At 40.3% G+C, this 22,088-nt stretch overlaps 1 protein-coding gene and 1 long non-coding RNA gene across 2 annotated transcripts in view; one reads left to right on the forward strand and one right to left on the reverse strand.

The window, feature by feature from the left end:
• BPGM (bisphosphoglycerate mutase) overlaps positions 1-7,395 on the reverse strand; it is a 32,966-nt gene extending 25,571 nt beyond the window's left edge. The window contains exon 1 of the mRNA XM_032643383.1: positions 7,279-7,395. The gene's annotated coding sequence lies outside the window, so the exon portion shown is untranslated. The remainder of the gene's footprint in view (positions 1-7,278) is intronic.
• A 232-nt stretch (positions 7,396-7,627) lies between these two features.
• LOC116759259 overlaps positions 7,628-22,088 on the forward strand; it is a 41,432-nt gene continuing 26,971 nt past the window's right edge. The window contains exon 1 of the long non-coding RNA XR_004351396.1: positions 7,628-7,798. This is a non-coding gene — a long non-coding RNA (uncharacterized LOC116759259). The remainder of the gene's footprint in view (positions 7,799-22,088) is intronic.

The raw sequence follows: 22,088 nt of genomic DNA on the forward strand, positions 1-22,088 counted from the left end.
CAGAGAAAAGAGAGACACTGATTGACTTGTCCAAAAACACAAAGCCACTAAATGGAATTGGAACTGCGATCCAGGTCTGTGCCTCTGACACCCACACTCTTTCTGCCTCACCACGGAAGATTTGTAAGTCTGGGTGTGAGCATCTAGGCTCACTAGGCTTCCCTTCACAGGAGAATCTCCAGTCACAGCTTGTCTCCCCAACCCAGGCAGACATTTCATGAAATGCACACAAACAAGGTGAGTATAAAGGAGGGCTCGGCGTATGACTGCCTGAAGAACCTCAAATCACAAGGTCAAGTCAGGCAATAGTCACCCCCGACTTATAATAAGGTGCCATGCTAAGAATTAAAAACTATCCTTTCTAAAAATCAAGCTTTGTTTTTTTGTGTTGCTTTTGGTAAAGCTCACCACGCTGGAGTTGGTTCTTAAGGGTCCTCATTTATCCGTTGGCAAGGGTTACTGGCACTTGAATTAAGCACTAATTTTAGTCAGTGATTTACTTCATACCCCCAAAGGGCCACACGGGTCACTAAATTACCATACCCCAGGGTTCCTTCCTTTTTAAAGTATGGTGTGGCTGAAAGAGAAAAATTTAGTAAACAAACATATCTTTTACATGACGCTGCATCTCATCTTCCTGCCGCTTCCTCTTGGCTGTTTTTCCCTTCCTTCTGGCCATTACTTTTTTAGTCCTCTGACACCTAACTTATACCTTGCCCACTCTACTGAAATGCTCTCAAAAGACTGCTGATTGGTTACTTCTTACTAAGTGAAGACCATCTTTACTCAGGACTTACACTGCTTTGACCCCTCTGAAGCTATTACTATCAAGGGAAGAAAAAATCTTCTAAGATTTTGGTGCTGCATTTCTCCCAGCTCTTCTATTGTTATGTCCCAGTGTTGAATCTATATTTTCTTTTTTTTTTTTTTTTTTTTTTTTTTTTCCTGTTGTGGAGCACAGGCTCTGGACGTGCAGGCTCAGCAGCCATGGCTCACGGGCCCAGCCGCTCCGCGGCATGTGGGATCTTCCCGGACTGGGGCAAGAACCCGCGTCCCCTGCATCGGCAGGCAGACTCTCAACCACTGCGCCACCGGGGAAGCCCTATATTTTCTTTTTTTTAAATTTAATTTATTTATTTTTTATACAGCAGGTCTTTTTTTTTTTCCCAATAAATTTATTTATTTATTTATTTTTGGCTGCATTGGGTCTTTGTTGCTGCACACGGGCTTTTCTCTAGTTGGGGCGAGCTGGGGCTACTCTTTGTTGTGGTGCGCAGGCTTCTCGTTGCGATGGCTTCTCCTGTTGTGGAACACGGGCTCTAGGCACACGGGCCTCAGTAGTTGTGGCTCACGGGCTCCAGGGTGCAGGCTCAGTAGTGGTGGTGCACAGGCCTAGGTTGCTCCACAGCATGTGGGATCTTCCCAGACCAGGGCTCAAACCCATGTCTCCTGCATTGGCAGGTGGATTCCCAACCACTGTGCCATCAGGGAAGCCCCAGCAGGCTCTTATTAGTTGTCTATTTTATACATATTAGTGTATATATGTCAATCCCAATCTCCCAGTTCATCCCACCAACAACAACTACCCCCCTGCCCCACCACTTTCCCCAGTTGGTGTCCATAAATTTGTTCTCTACATCTGTGTCTCTATTTCTGCCTTGCAAACCGGTTCATCTGTACCTTTTTCTAGATTCCACATATATGCGTTAATATATGGTGTTTTTTTTTCTCTTTCTTACTGAATTTGTATTTTCTGCCCGCCAGCAACAGTACTATGACGATGAAGACAGCATATGACACCATAGCCACTACCTTTCTCAGAGTGTTCACCGTGTGCTTGGGACTATTTAAATCCTCAACCACCATTCTGTGGAGAAGTTACTATGATTACTCCTGTTTTACAGATGCAGAAACCTAAGAGGTGAGGTTAACTTGCCCAAGATGACAAAGACTGTAACTGGCAGAGCTGGATTTCAATTTCAGGCAGGCTGGACCTCAAAGCCTATACATATGCCTTGACCCACTCTGCTCCACCGCCATATTGGCACCCAAGGCTCTGTCCTCAGTCCTTGGAAACCCAACTTTTCTCACTACTTAAATTACGTTAAAATGGATGATTTATACATTGACATTCCCAAATACTCATCAGTCTACCAAGTCTGGTCAATTAACTCATTCTTCAAACGTGTTACAAACTCCATTTGAACACGGCATAATGCTAGGCCTGTGAGGAATATAGAATCCAACATGAATGATGTCTCCAAGTGACTAATGGGGGAAAGGATACGTGTGTGTATCACTAAAGCAGAAATTAACCCACATCATGAGAAAGCAGTTCATGTATATGGGAGATGGAAAAGGAGAGATTTTTTTGTGTACACGGGCCTCTCACTGTTGTGGCCTCTCCCGTTGCAGAGCACAGGCTCCGGACGCGCAGGCTCAATCGCTCCGCGGCATGTGGGATCTTCCCGGACCGGGGCACGAACCTGTGTCCCCTGCATCAGCAGGCAGACTCTCAACCACTGCGCCACCAGGGAAGCCCCAAGGAGAGATTTTTTACTTGAATAATGCTTCATGGACATGGCACTATTTAAGCTGAATTTGAAAAGATGTTTAAGATTCAGATTTATAGAAAAAAGAAAAAGAATTCCAGGATATTTAAGATTCAGATTTATAGAAAAAAGAAAAGGAATTCCAGCCTAAGGGAACAGTGAGTAGAGGGCAAGGGAATAGGTGTTTATGGAGAAATGGTGAGCCATTCAAACTGGTTTGCCTAGAACAGTCTTGCTTTAGGCCTGTTTTCCCAACATACTTATTATAGGGCCCCTTTCACACTTGAAGGTCCCATCTGGAAAATTATATGACCACCTTAAACTAAGTATAGGGTATAACAAGGAAGTAGGAGGAGACTAGTCTAGAAAGATAAGACTGAATAGTGGCCCCCAAAAGGGCCTTGTGCCAAAGAACACAGGTTCTTCTGTAAGTATTGGGACATCATTAAAGGGTTAATAATGTGTATTTTAGGAGGATCAGGCAGCACCTACAAGTAAGAGAGATGGGAAAACCAGGGATTTGAATACTTGTGAGGCTTTTGCAACCATTCTGGTAACATTTAATGAAGACCTGGACAAGCATAATGGCTCTTGAAAAGGGGTAAAGGCAATGATGTGAAAGACACTCCAGCTTAACTCAGGTGGGGGCAACTTTCTCTGTAAAAGGCCAAAGAGTAAATTTTTTAGGCTTTGTGGGCTATGTGGTCTCTGTTACAATTACTCAATTCTGCTGAAAGCAGCCATAAACAATGCATGTATGAATAAATAAGGCTGTGTTCTAATAAACATACTGGAACTTTTTTTGTCTTTTACATATGGACAAAGAAATTAGAATCTCATATAATTTTCATGCACATGAAATATTGTTATACTTCGATTTATTTCAACCATTAAAAACCATTCATAGTTTGTGGACTGTACAAAAACAGGTAGTGGGTCAGAAGGCCTTAGTTTGCCAAACCCTGGCCTAGCTGGGATTATTCAGATCGACTAATCACATCAGCATTTTGAACCTTTAAGCATCCTGTCATGGGATAATCCCAACATTATTAAATCACCTGCTTTCATTCTTGGCCAGAACTGCAAGTGCCTTGAATAATGGAATCCCATTCATAACTGTTTTTATCCCTCACAGAAGATAGTACTGAGCACATTTAAATCAGTCTGAGTAGTTTATTTTGCTTCATCGAATTATTTAATAATGGGTTCAAGATAGAAGAGGGAAAAAATTATTCATCTTGTTAACCAACTTCAAAAATATAATCTGTCATTTTGACATGCATTACTTTTATTAGACATCTTTATAAATGCTTCACACTTCAGGTGAATGTATACCTGCTCAGGAATGGGTGCTATGGAATTGCCTTGGCAAAAAAGAAACAAATAGGCGATTTGAAGAAAACACAATTTGCAGGTGACTCATATTTTCAAAGACCTTTTGAAATACATATACGTATATGCATTTTTTCCCACCTAAATTGGCGACAGGGTAAAAAATATCCTTTCCATAAACGTCACCGTAAAGTCGAGTTATGTTTCAAGATTAGCATCCTTTTGGCAAGGTAGGGATGGAGAGGGTGGGTAGGTAGGTAGGAGACTGGTACACATCAGGCCATTGCATTTACTGAGGTTACTTTTACAATACTTCCAGAATCTCTAGGTAGTATCAACAAATGTAGCTAAAAATCTTGCTGCTGCCTCCTACACCTGCTCCTCATTAAACCATATAATTTCATGTACCTCTCCCTCACCCACCATACCTGAGTCTCGTCCTCTCTCCCAAACCAATGCTCCTAGGACAGTGCTTCCTCCTTTCCTCAGGTGTTTGAAAAATAATAATGTCTAATACTCTAGTATGGCAACTCATGAACAGGTGGGGAAAATTATAGGATAAAGTCCAGTCTAAACAGTTTGTTTATTGTTTTCAAAATTGAGTAAGAAATGTGATCAATGATATAATGTTGAAGTAATATAAAATAAGGCATGCAGAGCCAGAGTTGCTTTGAGCCAAAGCTTACCCTTAAATATTAAATATTCAAATACTACCCACTTGGATGTTTTCCCTGGTCCAAATCCTCACTACATACCTTTGAACAACTCTTAACCTCCGTTGCATTAGGGATCTAACTCTATAAAGATAGATGTGAGGATAGGAAAAAGAGAGGTTAACCGTGTTTCTGATAGATTAAAAAGGAACAGTGGAAATGAAATCTGGAGCTCAGTCCCTTAGGGTCTTAAAATATGCCTTTCCCCAAGCCCAGCTCATTACGAAAAGTTCAAACATGACTATTTCCAAAAGTACCTATTGTTCCATAATCTATTACTTTTCCTAAAGCTTTATGGGAACTGTTCCATTTGTGTTTGCATTATAAGAACAACTCTTTACCAGGAGCAAACGCTATTACTTACAGGTGTTTTCCAGACACTATTACCGTGTCATTCTCCAACTTTATACCTATTAACCACTTGTTACAAAGGTAACAAACCATAGCAGGTAGACCCCTCTTCACAGGAAAGGGACACACGTGTAATGACATATGTGTGTGCCTGGGGCATGTGGCCTGTTCCAGCCTGCGTGGCATCACTGATGTGCACAACACCCACTCATGACACCTCCTTCCTATCTAATTACTATTCTCAAGGGGCTATGAAGAAGACTAAATGAGATTAGGGTGAAGTGGTCTACCAAAGAGTGTGAGGTATTCTGGGTTGAATGGAGCAGACTTTTTGACTAACACATGAACACTGACACAGACCTCAGACCCTTGAGAGTGATCCTGACTTGCTGATGGTATGAGCAGAAGTAAAAGCTGGGAATAAAGCAAAATGAGGGTGGCAGGAAGGAGAAAAGGTTAAATTAGACAGTGGAAGTAGGAATGCAATCAAATGTTGTGTTTCAGGAAAGAGGCGTTGCCAGTAAGATACAGTCCTAGAAGCATACCAAATACTAAGCAATATTCTACAATCCAAATGCTTTAGTGAAGTGGCTAACATTTATTTTACATTTTATAAACTATACTTTATCCATATTTGTGGCCAAGTTTCAGTTAAAGAGTTTTGTTATTAAGTGATACTTTTAGTCCTATTTCCCCATATAAATATCCCTTCACACCAGATTTCATTCCAAGGATGTTCAAGTGACCTCACAGTTCAGACGCTGGCGTGTCCTCTATGCTCTAGGCACCAGATACACAAAGATGAGGGCATGGCTGAATTTAGATGTCATTACTTAAAATGAAACATGTCACTTAATTTCAACCAACCATAGGAGGCAAAAGAGGAAGAGAGACTGAAAGATCTACCCGGACACCAACAGTGGTTGCCTCTGAGTGATGGAATAAAGGATGACATTTTCTGCCACATTATACTTCTGTACAATGTTCATTCTGGACAGAAGCCAAATTTTCTACAATGATCCACTTGGTTTGGTTTAAATATGGACACAAAAGAACAGGTACTACTGTTGTAGCTGGGAACTTTTATTTGCTAACAGGCTGGTTAGGAATTTACTGCAATGAGATTTTGCTGATGTACTTGTGGTGGAAAACGTCTAAGGATCTTTAGTTTAAAACAGACTTTGAACACAGGCATGGACCTTGGAAATAATCCAATGCGACATCCACTTTTTAAAGATGCAAAAATTAAGAGACAGATAACTGAAATGATTTAAGATCACACAAATAGCTTCAAGACTAAAACCCAGGTGCCTTGACTGCCAACTCAGAGCTCCTTCCATGACACCATTTGTTTGAATTATGCTTCTCTCAACCCCACCACAATTGAGTAGCATCTGTGGTGTGTGAGGTGCTACAGGAACACAAAGATGGATCAAACCTAGTCCCCTGGCCTCAGGGAAAACAGTTTTAAAATAAAAGACAAAATGACATGTGTTCAGCTTTCATTATAGAAAACCCTAATAGCTACTGGTGAAAGATAGCATTTGATTTTTTTCCCCAAAAGTGTGCATTCAGTCAGTTAACATTCTGGTACCACTCACAAGCTATAAAGCCTCCATAATTTGGAAGGGAGGTGGTAGGGGAATGAGAGTTACAATAAGTTAACTAACAACCAATTATCCTTAAAACGTTAACTGTGAACTTCACTTCCATTACACATTTCTGTTGTCCTTCTCCAGTAATATGGCCCCCATCCCTTCGAAAGGAGAAGAAATACACTTATTTTTTCATTTGTAGTGGTTCGAAGAACCTGTGATTTAGCTCCAGACTAGAACCCTCCATAAACCATTGCAGATATTCACATTTCTCCTTTCATGACGTTCAAGTTTTTTCTGTCTACTGAGACTTTTAGGGCCAGGTCTGCCATGGCCCTCAATATAGTGGCACAGCCCTGAAAACACACCGAGCTCCCTTCCAGTGGGAGCCCTACTATTTACGGGGCTCTGTCACCCCGTGCCTCAGACGTCCAGGGGAGTTGAGTTCATCACTCCCTTCAATTCCTGTTTATTCTTGCCGTCAAGGTACCTCTACCAAGCGGAATCCTCCTTTCGGCTGTCAGACCAGAGAGGCTTATTCTGACAAAAGGACAGCTGAGCGGGACCTGGGGGATAAGTGAGGGTCGGAGCTTGAGGGGTGGACGCGCGAGTGCCAGACTCCCGTCAAAGACTGAACCCGGGGAGGAAAGGAACTGGCCCTCCCGCACGCCAAAATAAACCACCACATCATTGAGAAATGGAAACGTTCGCAACAGCAATATTAAAACCACTCACCTGCAAAAAGGCCACCAGCAGCAGCCGCTCCTCGGAACCGCCAAGCTGCCAGTACCTCCCAAGACTCATCACTGCTGCCGGCATCGACTCTCTTTTCTAGCCCCGGAGCCACAAGGGGCAGGTCCTATGGCTCTGACTATTGGAGGGTCAAGCTGTCACTCATTCACAGCCCCACCCTACTCCCAGGAACAGGTCGAGGTCTTTTCCGTTTTTCAAATCCCCGGCGTAGAAAGTAAGGCTCTGAATGGCTTGCTGAGGAGACGAGCACACCTTCGGGCCAGTGAAGAGCTAGCTTTGACGCTAGTGGGCGGGCTTCTGCCTAGGGAAGTAGAAAAACAAAGCCGGGAGCGTCGCCACGGCAATTGGAAAACTTCAGGAGCGCTTAAGCGGTCGGGGTGTTAGAAAGTGTTCGGCGTCGTGAAGGAAATACCTGCCAACGTAGAGAAGGGTCGACGGAATCTTGGAAGTGATGAGGTGATGCCTTCCTTTACTCTTGGGAAACTGCAGCCGGCGGATGAAGGTGGGCACTCCTCGCGGAGGAAAGCTCCTCCTTTCCTCATGGTTTTAAGTCCTAAACGGTGATTAAAGCAAAAGCCTTTAAAGTGCCCGATTTATGGGCAGTAACTCGTCCTCACTCTCTCCTAGTGTTGATACTTTTATAGGGATTTCCCCTTAGGCAATCCCCCGAGATTATTTTGGTTGGGGGAAGAACAGTGAACATGGAAGGCACTAAAAGCTTATAGAACAGACGAAGAGAGGATGGAGTGATATGAGAATGATAAATTGGGGGGCCACGGTTACTGAACAAGGGAAATCTATGAAAATACTCGAAGCTGGGCACAGGGCCTTGTAAGCTTCTTCAAGTAGGATTGAACTACCACACAAGCCTTTGAAGCATAAAGTGTCAGAACCTTTGGGTGGGTGTGAAAATAATGATTGGTTTGTTTGCCTGACCACATGGGAAATTCTGCTTCTTGATTTCTAAAAGCTGTCCTACCTAGTGTTTAGTATCCTCTTTTGAGTTTTTCCTATTTCATCCTCATAACAAGTACAGTAGATACGTGATGGCCAAGCAGGTCCTCAGAATAATTAAACATAAATTTGAAAAGCTAATTTCCACATTTTTAACCCTGTGACACATTATGTATTGAATTCGTTAAGATGTAAGCATTGGTAGTTAGTTCTGTATCTCCTCTATCCTTCTTAGAGCATAACAATTCCTCCTAGGATGTCAAAGAACAGACCCTTACTTCTGGGAGAGCACAAATCCAAGGACTGACAGATCCCAGCAGGTGATAGGTACCATCTAGGGACAGTCAAATTAAACTTGTACGGGATTAACTAGAGGTCAGGTCAGAGCAACTGGAGGAGGCGTCTTCCGGTCTTGACTCCCAAGAATGCAGCTTCCAAATCCTATACTCTTACCCACTTCCTCTTCCTTTTCTCTGTACCAGGTGAGGACAAAGTGAAGGGAAACCTTTTCTGCTAGTGTAACATCAAAGCTTCCTACTTAGAGTGCCCACCATCCATACTCTGGAGGATAAAGACAGGATAAAGACAAGTGTCAGTCTTATAGCATTTAGCGATACTTATCTGGACTTAAGGGGCTCAACTGGATTTTTGTTTACTGTTATGTATACCAGTGGAATGCCGGTTTGTCACATAGAACATTAACAACATCAAACATCACCTGCCTTTTAGAATCTCCTTGTACAGGTGAGGAATCTGAAATTTAAGAAGTTTATTCAGAATTACTTAGCTGGTTGGGGGCAGAGCCTGGGCAAGGATCCAAGGTTGCTAATTCATAATTCTGGGAAAATGCTTCCTCTCCTGCTGCCTCTTGCTCCCCACCTAAGACACACACACAAAAGCAATATTTTTTTAAATCAAATTACTAATTTGAAAATTTATTTCCATTGAGACCAGTCATGAAAATTTACTTCTGATGTAGCAAACAGTATAGATAGTACGAAAATAACTCAGGGTCTCAGTTCACTACTTTCAAACAACTTTGGTGTAGTCCCACTTTCATCCAAATAAGAAATGAAAATGCAGTACAGTATTATAGCCATGTTGTCTTTCTTTCTGTTATGTGAGTGTATCAAAAAGGCAATGTTAACACATATAGTACTTTAAGAATTAGTAGCAGATTGTCTTATTCAGGACCTGAATAAAATACAATTTTATGAAAGCCTACATACTGGGCCTAAATTTCACAGCTATTTACACAGGGCCTTTGCAGGTGGGGTTGAGCTGGTCCACCATGCATCAAACATCATCCAGAGACCTAGGCTATTCTGCCTTGGCTCTCTCCTTCCCTCCAGCAAACTCCAGAAAGTAGTTGATCCTATATCCCCTTTACAGATTGTCTCCTTGACAATCTTATCGTTATGATCTGGTTGTTTGCTGCTAGTATCTAGTCTCCCACCACACGCTACTGTCTTTCAGGGTCAGATTAAAATATGCTCCCTGTAATCTAGTGTAACAGGCCCAAAGTGTTTGGCTCCCACCTATTGACCTATTCAGTACACGATCCCTCTACTGAAACCAAAAACTGGAAATGCCCTTTGGGATCAGCCATGTAGAACCTTAGAAGAGACTTTGAAGCCATCTGTCCCTTCATTTTACAGGTTAAAACAGAATGCTCATCTCACAGAGTAGTGCAAAGAATAACTGAGGCCATGTTGAAATATTTTTGCAATCTCTGAAACACCTTACGTCTGCTACTTCTTTGCACTGGGAACTTTGGCACGTTGTCTGACCTCAGCCTGTGTCTTTATCTGTGAAATAGGGATAATATCTAAGTGGCCATTGTGAAAATTAAATGAGATAATGCAGAATGTACCTGGCACAAGGAAAGTGTTCAGTAAATGGTAGTTATTCTTAACAACTACAGTAATGATAAATGTAAAGTGTTTTAACTACTTACATGTACTCTTGTTTTAAGAACTCAAGGAAGTCTAGGCCTTGTGCTTTCCTCCCCTTTGCCTGCTCTCTACTCACATGGAGACCTGGCCTCCTGCAGAGATTACAGGACAGGAATTTCCTTAGTTATCTTGCTGCCACCCTGAGAGGTGACTGTCAAGATGTGAATGCCAAAGAGAGTACAGATGCACTGCGGGGCTGGGAGCCTCTGGTATTGGGAAGTCTGAACTATATGAAATTTCCCTACTGTACAACATGGAGCATCAAGGGGTGAATGAAGTTGTCATAATTTCTCCTCGTGGAGTTGTTTTTCAAATGCTATATCAGATTTATGTATTATACTTTATATTAAAACTATTGTTTATTGCATAAGGCTTAGAAAGAAAAATTTTAAACACCCACATTCCTACCACTTAGAATTTATTGTTAATTTTTATTTCCTTCTATTTTTTCTCTATAAATCAATTATTTTAAAAGACAGGAATCCGGGCTTCCCTGGTGGCGAGTGGTTGAGAGTCCGCCTGCCGGTGCAGGGGACACACGGGTTCGTGCCCTGGTCCGGGAGGATCCCACATGCTGTGGAGCGGCTGGGCCTGTGAGCCATGGCCGCTGAGCCTGCACATCTGGAGCCTGTGCTCCGAAATGGGAGAGGCCACAACAATGAGAGGCCCTTGTACCGCAAAGGGAAGAAAGAGAAAGGAAAAAAAAAAAAAAAAAAAAAAAGACAGGAATCCGTACTATATATACTGGTTCATGGCGATATTTACTTAATTCATTATGAACATCTCCTCATGTCATTTCATATTCTTCTTCGATTAAAATTCCATCAGGTGACTGTGCCTTTGGGTATTATGTCTCACAATTCAACCAGTTTCCTACTCTTGGGCGTTGAGGTTGTTTCAGTTTCTTTCAAAGATTCAGGGACGTAAATGGGCTGCTGCTTTCCTTAAATGACAGGGTGCTCTGGGAATGTCTGTTGAACCAAAGGTTACTGGCTGCTGGCCTTCTCTGCAGAGAGGCTGATAAAGTCGCCAGGCATTCTTTTCTCTGTGGCCTGGAATTGCAGAGCTAAGAAAGCTGAAGCCAGGAAGCCTGAAAGCTCCTGTAGGGTAGCCCCTTCACCCCTGCTCCCCCCAGAGTTTCCTGCTCTTCAACCTGAAGAAAAGGTATTGAGGTGAAAGAAATTGAGGGAGGGGTTGGAAATCAGGGCTCAATTAATAAAACCTCACAAAACTCCTGGCATATGTGTCTCCAATTTACAGATGAGGAAAGTAAGGCACAGAGACAATCTGTGCAAACCTGCACAGCTAATTAGAGTCTGAGTTTGACTTGGTTCTGAAATTTGAACTCTCCCCACCATGCTTCCTACTTCTTCTAAAAACAGATGGCTATAACTTCATTCTTCTTTTTTTTTTTCTGTGAGAAATTTGTTGTCAGTCTCCTAAGATTTATTGGTTATCTGCTCCCTTAAAAAAAAATTCCCTCCTGACTGTCCAAGGATTTCTTCTGCCTCTGGATTTCCCAAGTTGGCTCCCCCTTTGCCAAAAGAATATATCCTCATTCTTTGATAAAGAATCAGACAATTTAGCTTTTGTTCACCCCTGCCCAACATTTGCTAGTTTTCTTCCCAAAGTGTCCTCACTATATGCCTTGGAAGGTCAAACTCATAAAAGGAAGTTCTCATAAAGCCTGCATAAAGTTAACAATGTTACACATAGTTCCTTAGCTTTGGGGATTTATAAAGTATGACTATATAGAGAGCAATAAGTCTGTTTTTCTGGTTTGGTTATAACCTGGTTCTAAACGAATTTCTAAAAGAAACTTTACAAAATTGTTTAGAGCCATGCAGCATCATTAAAATGGGTGTATAACCTACCAATATGACACTTTTAAGGCAGTAACACATATTTGGAAGTGTAATTTCTGGAATGTTTTGTTAAAGGGTCTATATATAATCTAATCAGAATCAGTTTCAATCAAGAAGATATCTTTTCTCGCTCTTTTTTTTTTTTTTTTTAGTATTTATTTATTTATTTGGCTGTGCTGGGGCTTAGTTGCAGCACACGGGATCTTTGTTGCGGCGCACGGGCTTCTAGTTGTGGCACGGGGGCTCCAGAGCGTGAAGTCTCAGTAGTTAGTTGTCCCAGGCATGTGGGATCTTAGTTCCCCAACCAGGATCGAACCCGTGTCCCCTACACTGGAAGGCAGATTCTTAACCACTGGACCACCAGGGAAGTCCCAAGAAGATACCTTTTTTCCATCCTCCCTGCCCCACCCCCCATACTATACCAGTACCCTAGCCCAAACTACCATCACCTCTTGCATGGATTTTCTCAGTAGCTTCCTAACAAATCTTCCTGAATCCACTTTTCCTCTCTTTTAGCCAGGCAGGGTGATCTTTGTGATCATAGTACAGCTAACCCCCTCCTTCCCCCAGCTTGAAACACTGCAATAGCTTCCCACTGTCCCTGGTATTGGCCTTCTTTCCTCTTCCCTATGGCCATTAGACCTTGGCACAAGCATTTTCCCTACCTAGAATGCTCTTCCTTTCCAGGTAGTTAAAGCGCAGAATAAGAACCCAATTTTCCTAATTCCCAGGCTGAATCTCTAATGTAAGTGTGTTCCTGGGGATTAGTTGTTGTCCAGCAGGGGGAAAACATGATTTGGAGGTTCAAAGGAAATTCAGTAGTGCAGGGGTTAAGAGTGTGGGCTTTGGGGCCAGTCCGCCTGGGTTCCAGTCCAGTACTAATGATATGATCTTGGGCAAATTTTTTTTTTTAACACCCTTGCCTTATTCCTTCTGTTGTATAATGGGCCATGGTAAGGTTATCTACCTCATAAAGCTATATTGTTTAAATAAGTTAACACATGGAAAGAGCTCAGTAAATTTTAACTTTAACAATAGTCTCAACAATAGATTAAGGGCCCAGTATAATTTCTTATGTAGAAAGTAAAATCAACCTTGTTAATTTTCTCTTGTTTTCTTCTGGGAAAAAACAGATACAGCAAGCAACTGGGAGGCCCTCCTAGGGCAGCGGAAGGCTGGTCCTAGCAGATAAAGCTTCAGGGTCTGCACTGTGTAGGGAAAGACACATGATTACGTAGTCAAAACAGGTGCCAGGCCACAAATGCTAGTGAGCTAACATGAAGCCTAAGGGATTTAAAAAATACACAAGGAAAAATTAAAGAAATCTAAAATAGTATATAAAAAATCACAATAGCGGACAAAAGATAATCTGTTTACAGATGAAATCATTTTCAGCTTCTAAACTAAGCCCTGTCATAAAATATCTTTTCCATGTATAATAAACATTTTGGAGGCTACCTGAGGTCCCAGAATTTTTTTACCAGAATGTTCTATGGTAGCTTTGAGATCTGTCATTTCTAGGTACTTCTAGGTACTATTTTGTACCTAGAAGAGAGAAGCTACTTTACCTGTAGACTGTTACTCCAGCTTGAATGAGACAAAGTTCTTTATATTCCCCATTTAAATCCTTACAGAATCCTTATTAAATAAATTTAGAAAATAGTTTGACTGCCTTCACTTATTAGTGAGTTTTCAAGTAAAGAGTAATAAGAGTACAGAATTTGTTACCAGTTTGGTAACCATCAGTGACTTCTGGCCACTGGAGTGTAGGTCTCTTTATGCCAGTTGAGTCTCCTAACTAGTCTCTGGCATCATCTCTCTGTGAGGTCAGATAAGAGGAACAGGTAAGTCTCCTGTCGGTAGCCACAGGATATAAAAATTAGCAAGAAAGGCTATTCTCATACGTGGTGTTCTATAGACTATTATTAGACTTACGAGTAATGGCAGAGGCTCTAACACTTGATGGTTCTTGGAGAGATGATGGGCTGAAACTCCGGTTGTTGTGATCCATGATTATTCAGTGACAGCTGGAGCAGAGAACTGCAATGCCAAATGACCTACATTTCTTCGCCTTCGAAACTTTAAGCAATTATATAAAGACCAAGCATCTATAGCTTGCTAAAACTTCCCTACTGTTGAAAATTATTTTTAGGACCATTAGGAAAAAAACCTATGTTCTCAGATTCAAAGTCAGTTATATTAGGCAAAATATTAATAACGGACCAACTTTTAACAAAATATTATGGTAAATATTTCATTTTTTATCCAAAACTGGTAACTGTTGCTTTATATATATTCCTCTTTGCCTAAACACATATATTTCTTTATGCTTTGTTGCTTCTCTACCTTCTCTAAAATGGGTGACAAATAAGGACAAAAAAAGGAAAAGGAAGAAGGGGAAAATAAGTAAAACCTTCAGAAATGCACAGGTCTGGTCCCAACCAGCAAATCAATCCAAAAAGTAACCAATTATTCATTGAATGAAGGAAGAGAATTAACAACACTATTAATGCCTACCATAAGCTGTGCCAGGAGCAAGAGATATTAAGATACATGAAACATGATCTTTATCCTCCAGGAGCATGGCCCAGTAAGAGCGAAACCAACTCATGAACTATGAATCACGGTCCAACAAATACATGTGCAAATGCAATCATTGAGGACTCACAGGGTGTTTTGGTTGGATGGGGGAGGGGGAGTTCTTAAGTGTGTGTGGGGAGGGGCTGGGGGTGAGAAGAGTTGGCAGGGATGTGAGAATTATAGATACATAATGGAAGAGGTAACGTCTGAGCAATGTTAAGAAATGAGTAGACTTCCAGCAAGAATCCAAAACTGGATTGTGGTGATAGTTGCACAATTGTATTAAACTTGCTGAAACTCATTTGGATTATATGCTAAAAATGGGTAACTTTTATGGTATATAAATTATATCTCAAACTGTTTGTTTTTTTTCTTAAGAACACTGGCTTTAGAAACAGACACATGTGGACAGATTCCTGCAATTGGCTTGTTTCAGAGAGAAAGTGCATGAATGATCTTATTTGTAAAGCCACTGCCTTTGCCCAATAGACCTCAGGGTCTAGTGCTACCTGTCTGGGTGGATAGTCAGTGTGTCTAGGTCTGGGGATGGTATTAAGAAGCTTATTGTTGCCTCATACTTGAGCCACATTATCCAACAACTTTATCAGGCATACAGCTGATATTCTACTTCCTACCTTTATGACACCTATTTCTTTCCATACTTAGTTACCAATTTTACAACTTTGGACTGGTGAAAAATTTATGTCGAACTAAATTTAGACTGATAGAAAAGTTGCTGGAATAGTACAGAGTTTCGTGTATCCTTCACCCAGCTTCCCCTAATGTTAACATCTGACATAAGCATACTACAATCGTCAGAATCAGGAAATTAACATTGGTACAGTACTACTAGCTAAACTGAAGACCTTGTACAAATTTTGCCACTAATCTCCCACTAATGTCCCTTTTCTATTCCAGGATCTTATCTAGGATCTCACATTGCATTTAGTTGTTAGTTATCCTTGGTGCCCTGAGGTCTGCAGTAGCTCCTCAGTCTTTCCTTGTCCTTTATGACCTTGATATTCTTGAAGAGTGTAGATGATTTTGCCAAATGTCTCTCAATTTGAGTTTGCCTAATGTTTTTTCATGATTGAACTCAGGTTCTGCAGTTTAGGTGAGAATACCATGAAATATTGTGTTGTCTTCACTGCATCATATCACAGGGTTCATGATGTTGATATATTTTATTATTGGTGGTATTAACCCTGATCACTTGGTTAACGTGGTTTCTGCCAAGTTTCTCCACCATAAAATTACATCTTTCCCTTTGTAATTAATAAGTATGTTGGGGGAGATCTTTTGAAGTCATGAAACTTTATTTCTCCTCAAACTTTTACCCACTAGTTTTATCATCTATTGATGCAATTTGGCTACAACAGTTATTATTGTGGTATTTCATGGTGATTTTATATTTTTCTCTTTCCTTTTACATTTATTAATTCAAGTTCTACCGTAAGGAAGAGTTGTCCCATCTCTACCATTTATTTATTTCATTTATTATTTTTATCAGTGTGGACTCATTTATTTATGGATTATAATCTAATACTATAATTATATGTTTTGCTGCTCAAATTGTTCCAGCTCTGGCACTTAGGAGTTACTTTGCCCCTGTGTTTTGTTTTGTTTTTGGAGCATGTTCTTACTTTCTGGCAAAAGATGTTCTAGTCTCATCTTATATATTACCTGCCTTGGCCCTGGAATCAACTATTTCCCCAAGGAACTCTGGTTCCTTTCATTAGAGAGTGGTGTTTAGAATCCAAGATCTGAGCACAAGGTGTGAAATGGGCTAAGATTTCTCACAATTCCAGGCTGATGAAAATGGGGACTAATTGGAATTCATATGCTTATGGGAATTGGTACAATCAGGTTGGAAAACAATTTGGCATTAGCCACTAAAGCGTAGGTAGGTACATTCCATGAGTCAGTAATTTCACTGGAAGAACTCTTGCACATGTGCAACTGGAGTTGTATGCAGTTTTGTTTAGAATAACACATAACTGAAAACAACCCAAACGCCCATCAGTAGGAGAACAGATGAATAAAGTGCAGTATATTCATACAATGGAATATTCTAAAGCAGTGAAAATGAGCTACAGCTATACACATCAACAGGAATGAATCTCAGATGCATATTAGCCAAAAAGAATACAGACAGTATGATTCCATTTACAGAAAGTTCATCAATATGCAGAATAAAGCAATATAGATATTTGTAGGGAAACATAAGTGATAAGATGATAAAACTGGAAAGAAAAGGTAACGATAACTACAAAATCCAGGATAGTGATTACAGTAGGGGGTGGAATGCATGGGGCTTCAGAAGTGTTGGTAGTATATTTTTTAAGCTGAATGGTGGGTTAATGGGCATTCATTTTATTTAGATCAGACATATATATATGTGAAATATTGCATGATGAAGAAAAAGGGGGAGGAGCTGGGGGAAGGGAAAGAAGAGAAAAGAAGAAAGGAAGAAAAGAAGGGAGGGAAGGAAATAAAAAGGGAAGGATGGAGGGAGGGAAAGAAACAAAAGAGCATTCCTGTACATGATGTCTTAAGATCTGGGTGGCAGTTCAGATTCTGACACCAAATATCTCTTTGGCTTTGAATGAGTCACTAAACTTTCCAGAGCCTCAATTTTCACACCAGTTAAACAGGTAAAATGTACTTTGTCCTGTGTACTTCAGAGTGTTATTTTCAGGAAAAAATGAAAATATGTATAGAATAGTACTTCAAAGAAGTAATATTCTAAAATATAAAAGGAAAAGGAAGTTAATACCTCAAATTACCTTGCTTCCTAATGCCAGAAACCTAGTGTATCTCAATATTTATATATAATTTTATATTCAATCACTAACTTATATCCTGCCCACTCCTTGCTGAACTAACATATCAGGAGGAAAGCAGATACTTTGCTTATGCCTTTCAAGAAGGTTGGTTTGCTCTTCTGACAAAATTCACGAAGAGTGGCTTAACCAGAGCATTCCTGAGGTCTCAGGCTGCAGAACTTAAGGGCATTTCTCACTTGGGAAGGGCAATGTTGATGTGCCATCCGGTGGTCAGAGGAGAAAGCATGTGTGATGAAGGGGTTGGCGATTGGCCTCAGTTTCAACAAATACAATAATAATCAATGTAAGATAAGGGCTACTATGCCTTACTATGGGCCAGACTTTGTTCTAACTTCTTCATTTTCATTATCTCATTTAATTTTCATAACAACCCTGAGAGATATGTCACGTTATCTCCATTTTACAGATGGGAATATAGACTTGAGAGTTGAAGTAAATGACTCAAGGTCACCGAGTGAGTGACGAGGGCAGATTTCCTCCTCGGGGCCACCTGTAGCCAAAGCCCATTCTCGACATCTAACCCAAATGTCTGTTGATCTACTCAGTTCTCTTAGAGATCTTAACATCTCACGGGTATAATCTCTGGGCTAATATGACTTCTCATCACCAGCCAACTTTACAAAGAAATCTGTGATTTTATTAGATATTACTATTTTTTTTTAAATTCCAGCTGTACTGGTAGCACACCAATGGGAGCCTCATGGGGAATACTAAACAGCTTGAATTATTTGTGCTAGGAAGGATCTTCCTGTTGTAGTTGAAGGACCCCTAAGGGAAAAAGAGAAAACAACAGGAAAGATCACCAAATGTCTAATTTACCGACTCAACCCGTATAGTTTAGTTTTCTCACTGTCCCTGTTGTTTGCTTGGAATAACCCTCTTCACCTGTTTTGACTGGACCCCCTGGCTGCTTCTTCAGCCTCTGATTTCTGCTATAATGACTGGCTCCTGACCTTCTGCTCTTTTTAATCTTCTATTCTATTAATAAAATTCATTGGTTGATCACTTTATAGATATTCTAGTATTTAACTATCTTTTAATTTCTGAAGTAAAGCATATTTGGGCGCACTGTGGTTTACAAATATGCCATTAGAATCAGTTGTTATATATTTTATTTATAATTTTTAGTTTATATTTTTTAAGAGGCTGTTCTACAGTTTTGAATGATTCTTGGGAAGATTTTGGTCCTGAGGTTATTCTAACCTTGTAAGATGAATTGGGAAAATGCCTTCTTTTCTGATGCTTTGGAATAATGTGAATATCATAGATATTACCTGCACTCTGAATGTTTTTTCTTTTTTTAAAAAAAAATTAATTTATTTGGCTGTGTCGGGTCTTAGTTGCGGAATATGGGATCTTTTAGTTAAGGCATGTGGGATCTAGTTCCCCGACCAGGGATAGAACCCGGGCCCCCTGCATTGGGAGTGCAGAGTCTTAGCCACTGGACCACTAGGGAAGTCCCCTAAGTGTTTGATAGCATTCTTTTGATTAATCATTCTAGCTTGGAACTTTTTAGAGGGTAGACATTTTTACATACTTTTTACCCTTTCAATCCCACCTCTCACCCCTGGTGCAACCCAGTCTACTAAGGTTTCCTTTTTCTTCTTAAGTCAATTTTTGTAATTTGTGTTTCCTATGTAATCAGACATTTCTTTCAAGTTTATGGCACCAAAATTTTATGTAGTATTCTCTTAGAACATTCAAATATCTTTTTGACTGTACTTACAACCCTTTTGTTATTCAAGATGGTATCATTTCACTTTGGCTGCAGTTACCTCCTGACTAGTCCCCCCATATCCACTCTGACCGCACCCTCTCTATGTGTATCTGCCCCATCTTTTATCATTCCCTGCTATGTCCATCAGTGGCCCAATGGGACTATTTAAGTAGTAAAACAGGGGTAGTTTCTTTCTAGATGATCTGTTACTAATCCTGGCTGTGAGCTGTGGGAAAGTCTTATGTCTATTCTTGGACATCCAGAGTTGTCATTATGTTACTTACATCTCTAGCTCTCCTCACCTATATATACATACACCTGTCCTTGATGGGTCCTTGCTCTACTCAGCCCAGCTGCATCTATCCTATACATCTCCCTACCCTGCCTCCATAGCTCATTTCTGTTACTGGGGAAGGAAATTAAGATGCCCTGTACATGTTCTCTTGGATTCCTAGTATTGTGTAAAGCAACTGAGTACCTAATGGTCAAATGACCATTTGACTACAAGACTATAGTGCTACAAGCAAACCCTCGACCATGTGGCAGCCTTTTACTAAAGAATCACTAAGGAAACTCCAGTTCAGTTCTACTCAGCCTCACCATGAAGGGAGGTAGAAAATAGACAAAGACAGTGTACACTGAGTCTTCACCTCTTCAGAACTTCCCCCAAATCAGCTAAGCATATCCATCTTTTAGAATTTTAGATCCCAACCTGACCGCCTCACACATGTACAGCTCGCTCTTTCCCTCTTCACCTCTTTGCTATTTATGTCTCTGTCTGAGACACCTTGATTCTTATGCACAAATCAGCTCTTTCCTGATCTCTAACTGAAGTTCTATTTCTTGCTTACTCCTGGGCAGTATCCTTAAACACTGAGATTAGGAGTTGAACTATTACCAAAAAAATTTTTTTAAATTTGCCCTTACAGTGCAAACTATTTTTAAAAAAATACAATAGAGTATTTATATTCATAGAAAATATGTGCTTCTTTCAGCAAACAAGGTTATGTATGAAGTCATCAGTTCTGTAAAAGGAAAAGAAGAAAAACAACTAGTTCAAAGAGAGGATTTTCCCCCTTCTTTTTGGTATGCAGTGCCACACACTTGAACAATTCATATTGGCTCAATTCAGTGATATAGTGTGGTGTAATACACACGCATGGCCTGGAGTCAGGAGATTTGGGGTCTACTCCCATGATCTGCTATACTAGCTGTGTGACCTCAGGATAAATTGCTTAAAACTGTTATCCAAGTTATTTGTCTGTAAATTTAAGGTGTTAAACTGCATAACCTTTAAAGATCTTTTTAATATAGCAGTCTTGGATCCCACAGAGTACATAAGTACTTATCCTGTGTTGGGGCCCTGAGTAGTATGGGAGAAATATAGTCTTTATTCTCAAGAAGCATATCGTCTCATGAAAATGTGACTTATTTTAAGTAGTCAGTTATAAGATGACATTTTTCTTTTTTGCTCTTTAGGGTGAATTTGGTTCAAGCCATTTTAGCCCCATTTATAACTAACTTTTCTTCATCTGTTCTGCTTTCTCTCTTTCTAGAAAAAGACACATGATATAATCATGGTCCAAGAAACCAAATCCTGTTATTCAGCACATCTACATGGCTTATTATTTGTTTCTCACTTCTTTTTTCTTCCAAAGTTACAACCTTCAACTGATATAAATTAAAATTTTCTAATGCTTTTCACAGCTAAGATTATGATGGACTAGACAGAATGACTCTCCCACTACGAGATGACTAGAACCTGGATAAATTTCAAACATAGTTTTAATACATCACTGACATACAAGAAATAAGTGGTATCCCCATGTGCCAAAAATGGAAAATGAAAACAGCTAAATTTGGAATGATGAGCAGTTTAAACAAATGGAAAGGCTAGGATTGCCTTGAGGGAAAAATGTCAATACCAGCACTGGGATTAGAAAATTAAGCCTTGGGATTTCTGCAAAGTGGAGAAATAGAGACACAGATGTAGAGAACAAATGTATGGACACCAACGGGGGAAAGTGGTGGGGGGTGGGGGAGATGGTGGTGGGTAGAATTGGGAGATTGGGATTGACACACGTACACTAATATGTATAAAATGGATAACTAATAACTTGCTGTATAAAAAAATAAAATAAAATTCAAAAAAGGCATATTTCAAAAAAATAAATTAGAACCTTTATAAATAAAATATAATTATTGAAATTAATAACTCAGTGGATGAAGTAAACAGCAGAATATACGCAGGTGAAGAGAGAATTAAGTCTGAAGGAAATGCTCAGACTATAATGCATAGAGACAAGGCAGTAAATTTGAAAGAGAGGTCAGTTACATGGAAGATATAATGAGAAAATATAACACATCTAATTGGAATTCCAGAAGGAGAAAACAGAAAAAAAAAAGGCAATATTTGTAGACACAAAGGCTGAGAATTTCCCAAAACTGATGACATGAATCCACAGATAGAGTCCAAGACAGAATAGATACATAAAAAGAAAGTCATACCCAGATATATTTTAGTAAAACCAAAGAATATCAAAGACAGAGAAGATCTTAAAAACAGGCAGAGGGGGCTTCCCTGGTGGCGCAGTGGTTGAGAGTCCGCCTGCCGATGCAGGGGACACGGGTTCGTGCCCCGGTCCGGGAAGATCCCACATGCCACGGAGCGGCTGGGTCCGTGAACTATGGCTGCTGGGCCTGCGCGTCCGGAGCCTGTGCTCCGCAACGGGAGAGGCCACAACAGTGAGAGGCCCACGTATCGCAAAAAAAAAAAAAAAAAAAAAAAAAAACAGGCAGAGGAAAAAGGTAGATAATTTACAAAGGACAACAAGTAGATATCAGGTTTCTCAATAGCAGCTATGGAATCCACAAC

This window comes from Phocoena sinus, chromosome 9 (genome assembly GCF_008692025.1).
Source record: "Phocoena sinus isolate mPhoSin1 chromosome 9, mPhoSin1.pri, whole genome shotgun sequence".
Lineage (NCBI taxonomy): Eukaryota > Metazoa > Chordata > Mammalia > Artiodactyla > Phocoenidae > Phocoena > Phocoena sinus.